Genomic DNA, 7,149 nt, shown 5'->3' on the forward strand with positions numbered 1-7,149 from the left:
ATTCAGTCAAACCTGTTGGGGGTGAGGGTGTGATTTTATATGACCATCCAATTCAGAATCTGATTTAGAGTTAAAATCAAACAGCATTTCAGAACAGTTGCTGTCATGGGCAGTATAATCAGTTCCTCAGACGATATGGCTCCTAAAGCTCTCCATCATCCTAGTTACCGTTTTTTTTTTTTGTTTGTTTATTTGTTTTGTTTTTCCTTATACATTCCTTTCTTTTAAAGAAGCAGAAAATATAAAAGTTCACTGAAATTCTGAAAGTCACTGTTTGTATAGCACTGAATGATAGTAGCTTTGGCACTTGGTATTACGAAGTCATTTTCATCACAAATATTTTCTTCACTCTGGGTCAAGGCGAGGCAAAACTGGAAGAATAAGATTCCCAAATGCAGAGTCTCGAGTTATGAAGTATCCAGATGAATGTGATGAGCATGCTGCCAAGCTGCCTTCTGCTGGGCTATGTGCTGCTGCTCGGCATGATCCCGGAAGTCCTTATTCAGAGCAGGTCTAAAGAGTGCGATGCTCGCTCCGGGATGATTTGTTGAAGACTGGTTCTGCATAAGTAATTGTCTTTTCTCCTTGTCCAGTTCTGCCAAGATTGCAACTCTATTTTTGTTTTGAAAACCTTGTCCTGAAGGATTTGCTGCCATCTTCCTATTCTGTTCCAATTATGTCTGGTGGCAACCAATCAGCACTTTACAATCACCTGGCCACGGAAGGCGCTGGGGACTGCAGAGCCTCCACGCGGCGGCTCCCGAGAGAGGCGCGACCACTCAGCGTACTTTTCTCTCTTAATGGAATCTGATCTGCCTCGAAGGTGGGTGGAGTCAGTGAACAGGCCTGGAGGCAGATGGGCTGCTTGCAAAGAAGTGCTCATTTTAATTGCCGGGGTCGTTTTCTTCCTCCTCCTTTTTGCTTATGCCTGGGCTCTTGGCTTCCCTGGTGAAGTCCCTTTCTCCTTCCCTCGTGTCTTACTCCTTGCTAAATCCCCTTTTGATTATGCCCTGTTCCAAAGGGAATCTGAAGCATTTCTAACAAATGCTCCCTTGGTTTTTGTCACCCAGGAGCTGAATGTGACAAGCTGCAGGGGTTCTGGGCTCACAGGGGATGAGGTCCTACTACATGTGGTGCCCCTCTGCAGTTGGCTGACAGCAGAGGATGCAAGTCGGTCCATGGTTATGGATGTGGCATCCTGGTTCCAGTACAAGGATCTTCAAGGTACCTCACCCAAATACCCTGCCCTTCTCCTAAGTAATTAATTGATAACTTAAAAAAAAAAAAACTAACGCTTCTTGTTCCTGTACACAAAGCACTGGGTAAATGCTATATCTGCATTAATTATTCTAACTCCCAGAACAACTCTACAAGTTCAGTGTGTATTCTTATTATTTTCCTCATTTTGCTGATGAGAAAATTTAGGAGCAGTGAGGTTAAGTGATTTTCCTAACTTCATATACATAGTGAGTAGGAGCCTGGATCGGAATCTGGACAATGGGATTTCAGTATGATTGCCCTTTGCTTTATACTTAATATAAATGGCTAACAAAAGACAAATATAAGTTACTTTTAAGCACCTCTTATAACTGCAGAAGTCAAGCATGGCTCAAGTATTACAATTTTACTACAGTTTTTTTCTGCCTTTTTTGGTACCCTCTATATGTATCATCTATATATCAACTGATATAATTATGTGTATATTAATTAATATGACATATTTGCATAATTGAATAGTGCCTTGAAAATTTATTTCCTTTAGAAAAATCAGACAACAAAACAATCTTTACAAATCATTTGTCTCATCAATAGTTTTCATCCAAAAATAAATTATACTCCCTGACAAAACTGAAACAATTCCAAATTGTATAATTAAAACATAAAGCAAAAATTAAATCTGCTCTAGAACAACTCTAATTGGAAGGGCTTTTTTTATCCCTTTGTGTACACATTTATTTTTATTGTAACAAAGCAACTTGTACACTTTTAACATTTAAAACTGAGCATCATCTTTCCTTTCTAGTGAAACAAAAAGAAAATTTAAAAATAAACAGGAACAAAATTATAATAGAGAATGTCAATTCCAAAAAAGATCCTACAGATTCTGCTGATTCTCCCATTTGAGTGGCAGTGCTCAAGTCATCATTAAGAGAGAATTTATTTTAAAGGTGTCATCTTAAACTGCAAGTATGTCCATTACACATCACAATTAAACATGCCCTGGGTAGAGTGCCATGGTGTCACAGCCCATAGCAACCTCAAATTCCTGGGCTTGGCACTGCCCAGACCTCCATAAGATCTGTGCCGCGACCCCACACCAACTGGGCCTCTGCATGCCCTGACCAGGAACTGCGGGAGCCGTGCAATCCTGCGTCCTCCCTCCTGTGTCCTCCCAGCCTCCACACTGGCCCGCTCGTCTGGCCAGGGATACTGGTAGATGAGTGCCCTCTGGAGCCCTCCCTGCCTCTGCGCAGAGCCCTTTTCCTGGCCAGAGACTGCTGGAGCCTTGGGCTCTCTATGCCAAAGTCACTGGGTGCCAGGCACTGCCAGAACTGTGTGCACCACCTGCCGCCCTGTTGCTGGATCCGGGTGTGTCACACGCTGGAGCTGCTTCCACAGCAAGAACTCCCTAGCAGTACAGCCCCAGAGGAGCTACACAAGGTCACTCCCTACAAAGATCAAGTAACAATAGAGTGATCCCGCTGGGGTCTAATCTTGGAGAGACACCTCCCCAACTCTGAGGACGGCCAGAGGCAACGGTGAAAAACAATTATGAGGCAAAATCAACAGAAAAACTCTGGCAATGTGAATAATCAGAGTAGATCAACTCCCCCAAGGATCAATGGGGCAGACACAGCACAAGATCCCATGCACAAACAAATAGCTGAGATGTCAGAAATCGCATTCAGAATCTGGATAGCAAATAAGATTGAATTAGAACTCCAAGCAGTAACCCAAAAGATATCTCAAGAATTAAACAAATTCAAAGACCAAATGACCAAAGATTTTGACACATTGAGACAAGAAGTTGCATCCCTCAAAGAACTGAGAAACACAGTAGAATCCCTCAGTAACAGAATGGAGCAAGCAGAAGAAATGATTTCTGACATTGAAGACAAAGTTTTCAAATGCTCCCAAACTCTCAAAGAGGATGAGAAATGGAGGGCAAAAACAGATCACTCTCTCAGAGAGCTCTGGGATAATTCAAAGAAAACTAATATTTGTCTTATAGGGATCCCCGAAAGCGACAAAGTGGCTTCACAAGGCACAGAGTCTCTTCTCCATGAGATTATGAAAGAGAACTTTCCAGACATGCCAAGAGATTCTGAAATTCAGATAGCAGACAGTTTCAGAACTCCAGCACGACTCAACCCAAATAAGACATCCCCCAGACACATCATAATCAATTTCACTAAAGTTAATATGAAGGAGAAAATTCTGAAAGCTGCCAGACGAAAGAAAACTGTTACCTACAAGGGGAAGAATATTAGCATAACTGCAGATCTCTCTGCTGAAACCTTTCAAGCTAGAAGAGGATGGTCATCGACTTTTAATCTCCTAAAACAAAATAACTTTCAACCCAGGATCCTATACCAAGCTAAACTGAGTTTCATTTATGACAGAAAAATTAAATACTTCAATGACATTCACATGTTGAAGAAATTTGCCATAACTAAACCAGCTCTCCAGGATATTCTCAGACCTATCCTCCATAAAGACCAGCATAATCCTCCACCACAAAAGTAAACCCACCCAGAAAATTTTGATCAAATTCCAACTTCCACAGTCGCAAAAGGATTAAAAATGTCCACTGGACTCTCCAAAGGCTTATCAATATTCTCAATTAATGTGAATGGTTTAAACTGTCCTCTAAAGAGGCAGAGGTTGGCTGACTGGATACAGAAACTCAAGCCAGATATCTGCTGCATACAAGAATCGCATCTTATGTTAAAAGACAAATACAGACTCAAGGTGAAGAGATGGTCATCTATACTCCAGGCAAATGGAAAGCAGAAAAAAGCAGGTATTGCAATCCTGTTCACAGACACAATAGGCTTTAAACCAACCAAAATAACTAAGGATAAGGATGGACACTTCATATTTGTTAAAGGTAATATTCAATATGATGAGATCTCTATTATTAATATTTATGCACCCAACCACAGTGCACCTCAATTTATAAGAGAAACTCTAACAGACATGAGCAACTCGATTTCTTCCACTTATATAGTAGTTGGAGATTTTAACACCCCTTTAGCAGTGCTGGATAGATCCTCCAAAAGGAAGCTAAGCAAAGAAATCTTAGATTTAAACTCAACCATTCAACATCTGGACTTAACAGACATCTACAGAACATTTCATCCCAACAAAACTGAATACACATTCTTCTCATCAGCCCACGGAACATACTCCAAAATAGACCACATCCTAGACCACATCTAAGCTCAGCAAATTTTTAAAAATGGAAATTATTCCTTACATCTTCTCAGACCATCATGGAATAAAAGTTGAACTCAATAACAACAGGAACCTGCATACCCATACAAAAACATGGAAGCTAAGCAACCTTATGCTGAAGGATAGATGGGTTATAGATGAGATTAAGAAGGAAATCACCAAATTTTTGGAACAAAACAACAATCAAGACACAAATTTACCAGAACCTCTGGGATACTGCAAAGGCAGTCCTAAGAGGGAAATTTATAGCACTGCAAGCCTTCCTCAAGAAAAAGGAAAGAGAGGAAGTTAATAACTTAATGGGACATCTCAAGCAACTGGAGAAGAAAAAACACTCCAACCCCAAACCCAGCAGAAGAAAATAAATGACCAAAAGCAGAGCAGAACTAAATGGAATTGAAAACAAAAGAATTATACAACAGATCAATAAATCCAAAAGTTGGTTTTTGGAAAAGATCAATAAATAGATAAACCTTTGGCCAACCTAACCAGGAAAAAAAAGAGTAAAATCTCTAATTTCATCAATCAGAAATGGTAAAGATGAAATAACAACAGACCCTCAGAAATTCAAAAAATCCTTAATGAATACTACAAGAAACTCTACTCTCAGAAATATGAAAATCTGAAAGAAATTGACCAATACCTGGAAGTACGCCACCTACCAAGACTTAGCCAGAATGAAGTGGAAATGTTGAATAGGCCTATATCAAGTTCTGAAATAGCATCAACTATACAAAATCTCCCTAAAGAGGAAAGCCCAGGACCAGATGGCTTTACCTCAGAATTCTACCAAACCTTTAAAGAAGAACTAGTACCTATACTACTAAACCTCTTCCAAAATATAGAAAAAGAAGGAATATCACCCAACACATTCTATGAAGTAAACATCACCTTGATGCCCAAACCAGGGAAAGACCCAACAAGAAAAGAAAATGATAGACCAATATCACTAATGAATATTGATGCTAAAATACTCAATAAGATCCTAACAAACAGAATCCAATGACACATCAAAAAAATTATACACCATGACCAAGTGGGATTTATCCCAGGGTCTTAAGGCTGGTTCAATATACGTAAACCTATTAATGTAATTCAACACATAAACAAACTAAAAAATAAGGACCATACGATTCTTTCAATTGATGCAGAAAAAGCTTTTGATAATATCCAGCATCCCTTCATGATCAGAACACTTAAGAAAATGGGTATAAAAGGGACATTTCTTAAACTAATAGAGGCCATCTACAGCAAACTCACAGCCAATATCATATTGAATGGAGTTAAATTGAAATCATTTCCACTTAGATCAGGAACCAGACAAGGTTGCCCATTGTCTCCATTGCTCTTTAACATTGTAATGGAAGTTTTAGCATTGCAATTAGGGAAGAAAAGGTGATCAAGGATATCCACATAGGGTCAGAAGAGATCAAACTTTCACTCTTCGCAGATGACATGATCGTATATATGGAAAACATATAGGGATTCTACTACAAAACTTTTAGAAGTGATCAAGTAATACAGCAATGTCTCAGGCTACAAAATCAACACCCATAAATCTGTAACCTTTATATATACCAACAATAACCAAGACGAAAAACAGTCATGGACTCTATTCCTTTCAAAGTAGTGCCAAAAAAGGTGAAATATTTGGGAGTATACCTAACAAAGGATGTGAAAGATCTCTACAAAGAGAACTATGAAACTTTAAGAAAAGAAATAGCTGAAGATGTTAACAGATGGAAAAACATACCATGATCATGGCTGGGAAGAATCAACAGTGTTAATATGTCCATACTACCCAAAGCAATATGTAATTTTAATGCAATTCCTATTAAAGCTCCATTGTCATATTTTAAAGATCTTTTTTTTTTTTTTATTGTTGGGGATTTACTGAGGGTACAATGACCCAGGTTACACTGATTGCAATTGTTAGGTAAAGTCCCTCTTGCAATCATGTCTTGCCCCCATAAAGTGTGACACACACCAAGGCCCCAACCCCCACCCTCCTTCCCTCTTTCTGTTTCCCCCCCAATAACCATAATTGTCATTAATTGTCCTCATATCAAAATTGAGTACATAGGATTCATGCTTCTCCATTCTTGTGATGCTTTACTAAGAATAATGTCTTCCACGTCCATCCAGGTTAATACGAAGGATGTAAAGTCTCCATTTTTTTTAATGGCTGAATAGTATTCCATGGTATACATATACCACAGCTTGTTAATCCATTCCTGGGTTGGTGGGCATTTAGGCTGTTTCCACATTTTGTCGATTGTAAATTGAGCTGCAATAAACAGTCTAGTACAAGTGTCCTTATGATAAAAGGATTTCTTTCCTTCTCCGTAGATGCCCAGTAATGGGATTGCAGAATCAAATGGGAGGTCTAGCTTGAGTGCTTTGAGGTTTCTCCATACTTCCTTCCAGAAAGGTTGTACTAGTTTGCAGTCCCACCAGCAGTGTAAAAGTGTTCCCTTCTCTCCATATCCACGCCAGCATCTGCAGTTTTGAGATTTTGTGATGTGGGCCATTCTCACTGGGGTTAGATGATATCTCAGGGTTGTTTTGATTTGCATTTCTCTAATATATAGAGATGATGAACATTTTTTCATGTGTTTGTTAGCCATTCGTCTGTCGTCTTTAGAGAAAGTTCTATTGATGTCTCTTGCCCATTGATATAAGGGATTGTTG

At 39.3% G+C, this 7,149-nt stretch overlaps 1 pseudogene; it reads right to left on the reverse strand.

Moving 5' to 3' along the window:
• Positions 1-345: 345 nt before the first annotated feature.
• On the reverse strand, positions 346-656 carry LOC128579696 (SOSS complex subunit C-like; annotated as a pseudogene).
• Positions 657-7,149: the final 6,493 nt, after the last annotated feature.

Source organism: Nycticebus coucang, chromosome 2 (assembly GCF_027406575.1).
Source record: "Nycticebus coucang isolate mNycCou1 chromosome 2, mNycCou1.pri, whole genome shotgun sequence".
In the NCBI taxonomy this organism is placed as follows: Eukaryota; Metazoa; Chordata; class Mammalia; order Primates; family Lorisidae; genus Nycticebus; species Nycticebus coucang.